Here is a 13,798-nt window from a genome sequence, read left to right on the forward strand (position 1 = left end):
AGCTGTAGTGACTGAGACAGTATGGTAATGGCACAAATACAGACACATACATCAATGGAACATAGTAGAGAACCCAGAAATGGGCCTTCAACTCTATGGTCAACTAATCTCTGACAAAGCAGAAAGACTATGCATTGAAAAAAAAATTCTCTTCAACAATTGGTGTTGGGAAATCTGGACAGCAAGTTGCAAAAGAATTAAACTGGACTATTTTCTTACACCATACACAAAAATAAACTCATAATGGATGAGACTTTAATGTGAAACAGGAAAGCATCAAAACCCTAGAAGAGAATAGGAAGCAACCTCTTTGACCTTGGCCATAGCAACTTTTAACTATACCTGTCTCTGAAGGCAAGGGAAACAAAAACAAAACTGGACTATTGGGATTTTTTTTAAAGATTTTATTTATTAAAAAAATAAATAAATAAAGATTTTATTTATTTATGAAAGACAGAGAGAGAGAGAGAGAGAGAGAGAGAGGCAGAGACACAGGCAGAGGGAGAAGCCGGCTCCATGCAGGGAGCCCGACGTGGGACTCGATCCCGGGTCTCCAGGATCATGCCCTGGGCTGAAGGCAGTGCTAAACCGCTGAGCCACCCGGGCTGCCCGACTATTGGGATTTAATCAAGAAAAAAACTTCTGCATAGTGAAGGAAGTAATCAACAAAACTAAAAGGCAACCTTCAGAATGGGAGAAGATATTTTCAAATGATATTTCTTATAAAGGGTTAATATCCAAAATCTATAAGGAACTTACCAAGCTCAACACCTAAAAAACAAATAAACTAGTTAAGAAATGGACAAACATAAATAGATACTTTTCCAAAGAAGACATGTAGATAGCTAATAGACAAGTGAAAAGATGCTCAACATTTCTTATCATCAAGGAAACACAAATCCAAACCACAATGAGATACCACTTCACACTTGTAAGAATAACTAAAATTAATACACAAGAAACAACAGGTATTGACAAGGAAGTAGAGATGGGGAACCTCTTGTACTGTTGGTGGGAAGCAACTCTGGAAAAGAGTTTGGAGGTCCCTCAAAAAGTTAAAAGTAAAACTAGCCTATGAACCAGCAATTGTACTACTAGGTATTTACCGGAAGTATACAGAAATATACATTTGAAGGGATACATGTATCTTGACGTTTACAGCAGTTTTATCAACAATAGCCAAACTATGGAGAAAGCCCAAATATTTGCTACCTAATGAATGGATAAAGAAGATGTGGTATATATAATACATATGTATTTGATATGCCATGATTACACATATGTGTGTACTATATATGTGTATAATATATATAACAGAATATCACTCAGCTATCAAAAAAGAATGAAATCTTGCCATTTGCAATCATGTAGATGGAGCTAGAATGTATTATGCTAAGCAAAACAAGTCAATTAGAGAAAGACAATACCTATACTTCACTCATATGTGGAATTTAAGAAACAAAACAGATGAACATATGGAAAGGGGGTGGGGAGGAGAGAGTGGAAACAAACCATAAGAGACTCTTAACTATACAGGAGAAACTGAGGATTGATGGAGGGACGTGCATGAAATGGGTTGATTGGTATTAAAGAAGGTACCTGATGTGATGGCACTGGGTGTTGTGTGTAAGTGATGAATCAATGAATTATAGTCCTGTAACCAATACCGTACAGTATGTTAAATACAGATTTAAAGAAATAAAAAAAAATCTTGGCTGTTTAATAAAAGTATTTCCAAGGATGGGTATTAATCAATTTATGCCAAATGTATTATGAAGAATATTGTCAAAGGAGGAATGAGAAACAACTTATTTCTAAAGCAAACGAGATGCTATCCTAAGTAGTGATTTTTAAATGGCTTGAGAAGGCATAAAGACAATTTAGAAGCTACTGACTTCAATGCAATGCCCTGGAAGCCTCTTGTACAAGAGAAGACATTGTTATAGAGCTATATGTCCTGTGTTCCTCTTGCACCTGAAACAGACCAAAGATGCAGAGGAAGGGTTTAAACATGAGAGGACTGTATCTCTACTTATAGACCCTTCCAATGGCATACACATGTTAGGCCAAACAAAACAAAACAAAATAAAACAAACAACAAAAAGAAACTACAATTAAATGAAGAGAAAAAAGTAATTTGATAGTATGAATTTTGTTCAAAGTCTCATTTTTTCTTAATTCTTAGAAGAATAAAGGGAAATAAAGATCATTTGCAAACATTGCTGCAGGCCATAGGAGCAGGAATCCCAATGAGAAGGCTTGATGTGTGTGAAGCAGCCACTGCATGAACTTTTTCTTTGATATAATATGATCAGCTTATCTAATTCCAAGCCAGAATACATTAGTGGTTTATAACAGTTTAAGATTCAGGTGAATCCTCCTTATCATGCAGTAGAACTCATGAATAAGAAATATGTGCCAGTTCATGTCACCTAGCTACAGATATATGCAGTGAAAGAAGATTCAGTTACTTCTGATCCAACATTATATATTTCAGTGTCATCTGAATAAAGGCTACATTTTGTTCACACATGTTAGGCTTGTACGCAGTGAGGTAGAGTTATACAGCAATGATTTGCTAAAGGGGCAGAAAGAAAGAAGTCATCTTAATTAATGTTAGTTTTAGAAAAGAACCCGATCTGCTGATTAGAATTTCCTCACCTGCATAAAAGCAGAGACATCTTTGTACATAGATGTACATAGACATGGGTCTTGACTTTTGTCAGACTCAAACCTATTTTCATACACCTCATTATGCAATCAAGATAAAGTACACACGTAGGTATGGTAAATAATATTTGGAATTAAGTATTCAGTGAAAATATTCTTTCCATTCTATAGCTGAAATTTACTTGCTTTGTTGAGAAAGGTTTGGTAACAAAGATCCCATAGTACACACACATGTATATTTGAAAGAGTTACGATTAACATTTGGCAGGATGTTTTAATTGATTAGAGAATTTACTCATCCAGTGTTAGTGAATAAAAATTGCAGATTATAATGGAGTGTTATAGTTGAGTGGTGTTACCACCTTCAGCAAAGATAATATATGTAGGCAGTATTTTCATCTAAGTTGAATTCTCTCATCACCCTATCTTATAGATGTTAATCAGAAGAGAGAAAGTTTCAAAAGGTGCTTAGATTTCTTTAGTTCCCATTCAATATAGCTATGTGAGGACAAGGCCAAAAATGTCCTATTACAGAAGGTAATGAATGGAAAGCAATTGTATGGAATCATTTATTTAAATTCAGGCACTACAGGATGCATTTCTTTCTAAGGAGAGACAAGTTACAGAGGAGTAATTTAACTACTTGGAATCCGTGGAACAATTGTAACTTAAATATATATACGGGGGAATATAGAGAATAATTGTTTATTTTGAAAAGCGGCCAAGATTTAAGAGGAGATTCTGAAGGAAAAGGTGAGGCAAAAGACGAGGTAACATGGCATTAGCTAACTAGAAGGGGGTATAGAGGATATTTTAAAAGATACAGGAAACAGGAGATTATGATGTAGCAGAAGGACAACAAAGATAAAGAGAACTAGAGCAGAAATGTGAATGCTTTATGACATAGAACAAATTATTCATAAAAGTCAGTGTTGGATTACCCAATAGAAAGACAAAGCTTGTGCCTTAGGCACCAGCAAAGCAGCTGCACTAAAATAGGAAAGAGGGAAAAGGGCAAAGAGAATGAGGAAAAAAATGAGAGTGAGAATTTTAAAAGAATTTTATATTTTGAAGTATCAGTAAATACAGTAGCATTGAAGGGGTTTTCACGGGGATAAATCAAATTTTGATGGACTTTTACACAAATCTTTTATTGTTTGTTTTCATTTTTAATTATATGTGGGAGGAGTGATTTTTTGTGTGTGTGCTTAAGGCCTTAAAATCTCACAGTCTGGGGCACCTGGGTGGTTGAGCATCTGCCTTTGCCTCACCTTGTGATCCCAGGGTCCCTTTGCCTCTCTCTGTGTGTCTCTCATAAATACATTAATTAAATCTTTAAAACAAACAAACAAAAAACAAAAACAAAAAACTCATAGTCTGACTCTAATAAGGAAAAAGAAATAGGAAAGAAAAGTGTGGCCATCAGAGGCTAGGCCAGGAGGATTGTTAGAGGGTATAATCTTTAACTGAAATTTGGAAGAAAAAAACATAGGATAGATTATTAGAGAAGAGCCTCTCAGGAATTTCATTTAGGAGAAGCATGAAAAATAGTAGGGATAAATAAGACACTAGTGAGAGTAAGAGAAGAAAAAACTACAGACACTAGACTGTTTTAACTAATTAATTAACTGTATTAACTTACACTGTACCAATGTTAGTTTCCTACTTTTGATTATATACAATGGTCAGATATTACCATTGGAGTAATTTGGATGAAGAGTACATGGACACTACCATTTCCCAACTTATTGTGACTATTTAACTCAAAATAAAAAGAGACGGAAAATAATAGGGAATCATCTAAAATTTACTGAACAGAGAAGGCTGAAATTATTCCAAAAACTTATTTGTAAGAATTTCTCCAACAATTTGTCTGTAAGAATTGTAATAAAAAAAGTCAGATTCCACTTTATCCCAGACTAATCATAAAAGTCTATTTAAGCACTTAGGTCAACAAGAACTGAATTATGTGATATAAAATATTGCTAAAATATAAGTATGATACTACATATACTTGCAAGGGGATGATTATGAGAGGTTTAAAGGGCTAGAAAGAGGGTGGATTTTTTGCAAAATGGTTGCCATTATCCCTATCCCTATATGCACACTCTTAAGTAGTCACCCCTGACACTGACCCTGGTCTTGGCTATGTGATTTTGTTTGGTCAATGAGACACTGAAAAGAGATTTGAATAAGTTCTTGTTCACTAGAGATTGCTCTTTCTTGCTGCTGGATCCTTTTTGCCACCATGTGAAGAAACTCAGGCGAGCCTTTTGGAAGATGAAGGACTGACTACAGGAAGAGTGACCCCCTCCTGCCCCAGCTGAAGCTTGATGAAAGAGTCCATCTTAAACTACCTGTCCAGACAAGCCAGTCCAGAATACAACCACGCTAACACCTGGAGAGAACACCTGGAGAGAAAGAGAGGGAAAAAAAAAACTCTATGTTTGTCTATCTATTATCTATCTATCTATCTATCTATCTATCTATCAATCTATCTAACATCTATCTATCTATCATCTATCTAAATCACTGATGGATTTGGTAGTGGGAAGATTAAAAAGTTTTCTTCCAAATGCTTCTATTTGCTTAATGAAATTAAAAATCCAGATCATCAACTCAGGGGAAAAAGGAATAGGGAAGCTGTTAGGGATTTGAAGATAGAGGTAGAAGGTATGAAATATTCATCTCCTATGGTAGAAACTTAATCAACAGCACAGATGCAGTAGGAATCAACTTGTGAGTTGATGTTATAAATGTAAAGTGAAACCAGTCAGCATGGTTCATTTTTTGTTTTTGTTTTTTTCTAGTCATGCTTGGCTTACCAGGTACATGCATAGAGTAGGCAAGAGAATTTGGCTTAACCAGAATTAGGGTTTTGACAGGCAAGAAATACAGAGCAAGAGAAGACTAAGGGAATTGAAGCTATGTGGAAAGGAGGGGTCACTGTGATGGGCATTGGGATACACTCTGGGCAAGAGGGGAACAAAAGGCAATTATCAAGGGCAAGGGAAGCAAAACAAAATAAAACCGGAGGCAATGAATTACCAATACCACTGGAACAAATTGTTGGAGTGGAATATATAAATCAGAGAGAGGGAAGATTGTGCTTACAGAGTAGAAAATTTAAAATCATAATTTGAAAGTTTTGGGAAGGAAAAGGATGAAGAAACTTAGACGCCAAGGTGTTAGATGAATTTTCTGCTTGGATATCAATGTTGCACTCAATGAAGACAATAAAACATGAATTGAATTATTCAAAATATGAAAAGGATGACCAGGAGGTAAGTATATGACTATAATATGAAGAAGTGGCTAATGGCACAGTCTCAAAGCACGTGCTTCTAAGAAGCTGTGGTTTGGGGGAAGGTGGGAAGAAGGAAAAGTGGTCTGGGATGGATTGTGAAGAGTATAGTCGGAAAATAAATCATTAGTTTATATATTCATAAAGCAAATGTTTATTACTTTCCCAGGATGATCCAAGCTCTATTTGGGTACTGTGAACACATCCATGAATAAACTGTGAGGTCTAGTGGTAGGCGGCATTTGTGTCATTACTCCAAACAAATTTAATTATACTATTTTTTTAAGATTTTATTTATTTATTCATGCGAGACACAGAGAGACAGAGAGGAAGAGACATAGGCAGAGGGAGAAGCAGGCTCCCTGCAGGGGGCCTGATGTGGGACTTGATCCCAGAACCCTGGGATCACGATCTGAGCTGAAGGCAGACACTCAACCACTGAGCCGCCCAGGTGCCTCAATCCCATTACCTTCTAAAGGAACAGTGAATAATCCGATCCAATTTGGGGATTAATTCCTTAGGTGAATCGCAATGGTAAGAATATGAATATAAACAACAAGAGCCTTGATAATTCAGATAATAAAGAGTTAATATATTTTTGGAGATACCGCTGAAAGCCTCCAGTCTAGGACTTCATAACCTGCCTAGAAATGAGTTAACAGGAAATGAGAAAGAGGAGGAAAGATGACTACACATATAATTAACATATGTCTGTTAATATTATTGTATAAGAAATTTATAATTCATAATGAATATTATGCATGCAGGCAGCGTCTTCGCTGTGCAGACATATAATGTATTGTGATTTTGCATATACCTATGATACATTAATTCATATATGTAAAATAATAAAGTTAAATTTATTCTGGAGATGCTGACAATATTCTCTAAAAAGCAAATTTAATTTGTCACGTGACAGCTATAGGAATAGACAACTAAATAAGTTCTACACTGTCTCTCAAATAAGAAGCATCAGATGCTTTTATAAACTTGTCAGAAATCTGGGCAAAGATAATCAAGTAAAAAAAAAATGTCACATGCTCACTCTTTTACAGTTGTTAGGGATTTCTTATAAAGATATATTTCGTGTTTCCAGGCTTAAATGTTACACCTTTTAAAATACATGTTTAGATAACCACCATGAGCTTCCAACAGTAAGTTTACTTTTTTCCTAATGATTTATTTATTTATTTTAGAGAGACAGAGAGGGAGGGAGAGAGAGCATCTTAGGCAGACTCCATGCTGAGGGCAGAGCCCAATGAGGCTTGATCTCACAACTCTGAGAGCATGACCTGAGCCAAAACAAAGAGTCAGATGCTCAGCCGACTGAGCTATCCAGCTGAGTCTCCAAAGTAACTTTAAATCTTAAATTTATGAGTAAGAAATTTTACTGGGGCATGTATTTAGAGACTGATACATAAAATAACTATATGTAACTCACATTCAGCATGTTTAAGCTTAATTTTTAAGTAACTGCATTACATAGCATGAGTAAGAGAAAACAATTTTTGGATCCCTCCAAATCTGTCAGTATACTTAAGAAATTATATAATTTAGGTGGTTTTACTAGCCAGAGGTAAAAATAAACAAACATATAAATAAAACACATCTTATAATTATTTCTAATTGTTATTGCTCAATAGCATTTAGATTGTTTCTGGGTAATATATATTATTCTAAATTTCACCATATTCTTCCTTACTCAAAACCAAACCAAACTGGTAAAATAATTCCAAACCAAACTGAAATAGGATCATCACAGAAAAGTTCATTCTTCAAGCAAAGACTGCTTTAAACTATCTTAAATGGGATATTTATGTGTTATGAGAGCCTACAGGCTACTAATAAAACCCAAATGCAAATGAAAAATATCATCTTTATAATGATGAGACGATTCAGTACCATTTTAAATGTCCACCTTGTTGTTGACTGATACTCCTAAGACTATTCTTCTTTGCAATAACAGAGAAGTAGGATTCACTCACAACACTTCAGAAAGCCATTCACTTCTCAGTGATACTCATTTTGCCTCTCTAGAGCTAAGGAATTAATCTTTAGATCAATGGCCAAGTAGAGAGCTTCCTTAGTAACTTCTAAGGTGTGGATCATCAGTGGCACCTTCCATAATGTAAGCTCCACTGGGACTGCAGCTTTGTTTGCCCTGTTCAGTGCTATATCCTCAGCTCCAGAGATATGAATTGGTACACAGTTGGTAAATATTGAATAAATGAATAAATAATCGATTTCTAAGCAAGCAATTTTTACTAATTCTGTGGTCAAATCGTAAATGAATTAAGCAGTTGAATTAAGCAGGTGTATGCCAAATCAAAAGGGATGACTTTTCTACAAAGTGAAATTACTCCTAGAGAGGGATTGCCTCCCTCAGGACCCAGTCTAGGCTGTGAGTTGACCAAAGGCCAAATGACAGGATAATCATTCCATGTTCTTTGACTGAATATGGTCTGATCCATTTTCTATGCAGGACACACGTTAAATTATTTGAAATTTCTATGAAAATTGTATTCTCTAGTGTTTTATTTAAGAAAACAAATTCACCATTATTATCTAAATAGGCAGTGTTTCCCATCTAATAATATGGTTTTATATAAGAAAGATTAATTCTACCTAAATTTTTATTGCTTTCTATTTTTATATCATCTAGTTTACTTCTTTTATTTTGATTTGATGCATTTGGACATTCAATTCATTTCAATAACAACTGAAACAAATATCAGAGTTTACATGAAAACCATTTCAGTAATTTCAAAACAATGTTTCAGGGGCATATTGATACTTAGTTTTTCTGTCTTAAATAAATGGGTCTCAAACGAGTTGGTTTTGTAGTCATTGATAAAGCAAGTAAATAAATATCATATGGATTAGATATTTAAAATACTTAAGATAATTATTTATGTAACTAAAATTAATTTTGAGCTAAATGTTTAAACTCACTTAATTAATACTAAAATATATACATACACCAACATATGGGTAGACATACACATACACACACATATGATCAAATTTTAAATATAAAAATACATGTGATTCCCATTTTTAACCTCATGTATACTATCGCTATAGATCATTTTAATATATATATTTTATTTTAATATATATTAATGAAGAAATATACTAGAACTTTTTAGTCATTAGCACTGAGGAGAATTAAGACTCATCTATTGATTAGATCTTTTCTGGAGTGGGTGTAGAGGGGGGGCTGCAGTTTTTATATGTTAAATTGCTTACTTTGGTGACAAAATATCATGTTTTAACATATTCACTATACTCATCCAAATTACTTTTTTTTAAAGATTTTGTTTATTTATTTTAGAGAGAGAGAGACCATGGCAGGGGTGGGAGGAAGAGTGGAGGGGGAGGGATGGGGTAGGGGAAAGAATCTCAAGCAGACTCTGCATTGAACATGGAGCCCCACTTGGGACTGGATCTCATGACCCTGAGATCATCACCTGAGCAGAAAACAAGAGTTGGACCCTTAACCAACTGAGCCACCCAGGCGCCCCCAAATTGTTTGATATATACAGTTTAGCTGGTTTATAAGACAATAGAGAGTATGACTTATTTAGCACAAGTTAAATACAAATTACAGAATTCATTTATATGAAACAATATTTGTCTTATAAGTGAATAGGGCCAAATTTTGAAATTTTAATGACATCAAACCTATTTTTTGGTCAACCCAGGTTTATTGATGTGAAAGTACATTGACATCAAATTTACTGCAAGTGGACACTGTTGCTTGACACATTCTTCACATGTACACACAAAGCTATATTAGGTGTAAGAGCTTCATGATTTTTAAATAATTCTATAATTTGATAAATGACATCTAAACTTTAGCTTTAACATTCTTCTTTGTAACATAGATGTTTCTTCAATAATGCTTATGAATTATGTATTGTTTTGGGGCAAAGATGAGAATGAAAAAAATATATGCTGTTCTTTTTTTCATTTTTTTCCTTATCTATATATTTATGTTCATAATATGCAGGTATAATTTAAAATCTATATTTTGGGATGCCTAGGTGGCTCAGTGGCTGAGCGCCTGCCTTTGGCCCAGGGCCTGATCCTGGAGTCCCAGGATCGAGTCCCATATTGGGCTCCCTGCATGGAGCCTACTTCTCTCTCTGCCTATGTCTCTGCCTCTCTCTGTGTCTCTCATGAATAAATAAATAAATCTTTTTAAAAATTAAAAAAATAAAGTTTATATTTCAAAGGGAAACTATTTATTTTTATTTATTTATTTTTAAAAAGATTTTATTTATTTATTCATGAGAGACACACAGAGAGAGGCAGAGACATAAGGAAAGGGATAAGCAGGCTCCATGCAGGGAGCCCAATGAGGGACTGGATACCAGGTGGAAAGTATTCATTTAAATATAAACAAAAAATCCAAGATCATGTAATAATTGACTTGTTATCCATGGAGCAGGATTGATCACAAGAGGTCAATATAAGTATGTTACCCTTCCTTTTAGCGTAACATAATTATGTTTCAAGGATTGCTTTAGCAGCCTATTAATATATACTGAGATGTCTTTTCAAGTAAAAGAAGGAAAACTAAGGGGCTTTACGATACCAGACAGATATTAATATACCAATAATCCATGCTCTTGAGTCTTAATACTTATGTTTAAAACCATTAATATTGTACAATGTGTCCTTCACTCCAACATATCCAACTTTGCAAATCATAAAGAACATGAAATATATAATTAATCAAATATTTTATATTATAAATACTAAACTCCACTTTTATATTTGTTGCTTTTATTACTTATAATAAAAATATTTTTTCCCATTTTAGAGTCTACATTGGTGCATCATTTGCCAAAAGAAATTAATTAGTACATATTATTAAAAGAAGATAACTCACCATAAAAGAATCTTAATATTTTACATTTCCTTTTACTTAATTTTAGCTATTCTCTTCATCCACAGCCTTCTATTTCTCTCATCTCATCCAGCCCAGGGGTTATGATTGGAAATGAATTATTAAATTAAGAAGGAAGCAATGCTAGTGGGCAGGAAGGAACATTCAAGTCTCTTCAATTGAAATCACCTGTTAGATGAAAAATGAGAAGGCATTCCTCATTCTACAGCCTTTTCTGGAATGCCAGTTGATGAATCTGCTTGGAAAAGGTGTTTTAAAAAGTTCATGATAGTGTTCCAGCATAAAGAGAATGAACTTTTTGATTTTCAGGCGTCTCAACATTTAACAGAGTGATTTGTTTTTTTCTTTCTCTGTCAACACAATTCCTCAGTGATTCCAGTTGGCTTTATCCTCCAAATCTATGCAGAATGCAAAAATTTGTATTATCCTCACTATTCCCATTATGGTGCAAACCTTTACTGCTTTTGGCTTAGATTGTGGCAATAGCTTCCCAAGCCATCTTCCTGCCTTATTTTGTTCCTCTATGCCTCCCCTTCCACAGTCCAATCTCAACACAGTAGCCAGTGTCATCCTCTTAAAGTGTAAAACAGATTATCTGACTCTTCGGTTCAAAATCCTCCAGTGCTTTCCTAACCCATTGAGAATAAAGGTCAGTCAAGTCATTCACATAAGCTACAAGATCCTGTGTCATATGTGCACCCCCATATAACTAAATGCCTTTCCCCTGCCATTCATTCGTCTGTTCATGCTACTCCACTCACACTGGATCCTTTCCTTTTCAGCTTGACTGCAATCAGCAAAACTGGTTCTTATCAGTGAACATGGTCAAAGCTGCTATGGAATTGAGATTCTCAGTATTTGTTATTCCTGTTAATGGTTAAATGAAATCATTATTATTGAATCAGTTTCCACTAATGGAGACACTAATATTTAATAGTTAATATATTATCTTATAATTTACTTTTTTTTTTTACAGACATTAACTTCCATGAAAACCAGTTATTTGACTTACAGATATTGCTGTCGGCACATAGAATTTAAAAGGCTCCAACACCATTGCAGCAGAATTAGGGATGGGAAATAGAGCAAAGGGAGAAAAAATAGAGGGAGTTGAATAGACATTTACTAGATTTTATTATTACTCCTTCCAAATAATATTGAGAACAGTGTAGGGCTTGTCTTAGTTGCCTTATGACTATGTCATGAGGGGCAAAACTTATCACTGGGAATATAGTCATGGGGTACCTAATTTTGGACTGGGCAGGCTAAAGTGCTATAACAAATAGATATTCTCTCTCTCTCTCTCTCTCTCTATATATATATATATATATATATATATATATATATATATATATATATATAACAAATATAATGTCTCAAACAAAAGAGAGTTTATTTTTTCTTATTGATTACACGTCCAGATCATGTTGCAGGCCAACTGGAGGTAGAGAATGGGGGTGGCTTGACTTCAAGCAGGCTGATGATTGCTCTGTCATTTTCAGTAATTGGCTTCTAAGATTACTCTTGTGCTGGTCACTGATATCCCATCTCACCACAAGGAGAAAAGAATATAGAAATGGCACCTATCACTTCAACTAATACTCTGTTATAGAGAACTTAGTAACATAACCACACTTAACTGAAAGGAGGCTGAGAAAAAAAAAATTTAGATAGCCAGGCACCAACTAATAATACGGAAAAAGGAGAGAGGAGCTTCTGGTGAACAGAGAACAGTCTCTGCCACAGTGTGGCCTTTTGCCCACCAAACATCTGTGCCATCCTTCCTTCCGCATGATCTCACTGACCTCCCACCCTGTACACCAAAGGAGACAACAAAAAGTGCTACTCATTTACTGCACGTATCTCACAATGCATGATCTCTGCATGATACGCAGTCTGCTCCACTGGGGTCAGAAGCATCTCATGTTTTGGTGACCAGCCAAATAACAGATAGGTTTTCTGCCTTGTACATCACCACAGAGAATGTACAATGGTGAAATAAGGACAGAATAACTGCAACACAAACTCCAATACAAAAAGTAGAAAAGTGGGGAACACACAAGAGTCCCCAGTCTAAATAGTGATAGAATCCTGAGGAACTTTGCCATGGCACTGGAGAAAGTTCTTTGAATCATGTCTCTCTTTGTAAGAGAGGTTCTTTGTGACCTCCAGCTTTATTCATGGAAAGATTTGTTCTGTTTTTTTTTTCTTGTCCATTATGCTCTATGATCACATCTAAGGTGAGTGCTGTATTCTGTGCCTTCAGTGTGCACTGCAAAATACTAGAAGTGAACTTCCTTCGAATGCAGATTCAGGGCCCTGATGACCGTTTTACAGTTTGAAGAGTCTGAAGAGTTGAGGATATTAAGAATGGGCTCGTGGTTTTGTTGTCAATGAAATTATCTCAAAACTCCCAAGGTTTCTAACACATTTGCTTCCAGTCAGAGTAATGCAGCAGTAATGACAAATTACTTTTCTAAATATAGTTCTTAAATTAGCTTTTTTTTTTCCTCACTCAACTTAATCTTGATGGCATCTGAAACAATACTCCTGGATATAAGGGCAGTAAATTTATGTCTCACTCTAGGGGTCCCGAAACTATTGAGTGTTACATGTACCTCTGTGTTCTTCCATTCTTGTTTTAAGCCACCCAGTTCTTGCCAGTGTAATGTCTTGTTCCAGCAGTGGGGTAACGTTTTGGCTGTTTCCAACGCCTTCCCCTCAAGCTAGAAGCTAAGCAGGTACATGATCTACCTTCCAAATATCAGAGTGATAGTCTGGTAGAGCCCCTCAGCCAAAAACACAGATACCATGGGAGAAAAGCAACTAGGAGTCACCCAGAATACCCTACCAGATATTATAAATTGCAGATGCATTGCATATTCTCTGGTTGCTTCAATATTGCTGCA

At 35.2% G+C, this 13,798-nt stretch overlaps 1 protein-coding gene across 1 annotated transcript in view; it reads right to left on the reverse strand.

The window, feature by feature from the left end:
* The window catches only part of SPAG16 (sperm associated antigen 16), a 935,138-nt gene that overhangs the window by 420,191 nt on the left and 501,149 nt on the right, over positions 1-13,798 (reverse strand). The gene's annotated exons all lie outside the window — the stretch shown is intronic.

The sequence above is a fragment of the Vulpes vulpes genome, chromosome 16 (genome assembly GCF_048418805.1).
Source record: "Vulpes vulpes isolate BD-2025 chromosome 16, VulVul3, whole genome shotgun sequence".
In the NCBI taxonomy this organism is placed as follows: domain Eukaryota; kingdom Metazoa; phylum Chordata; class Mammalia; order Carnivora; family Canidae; genus Vulpes; species Vulpes vulpes.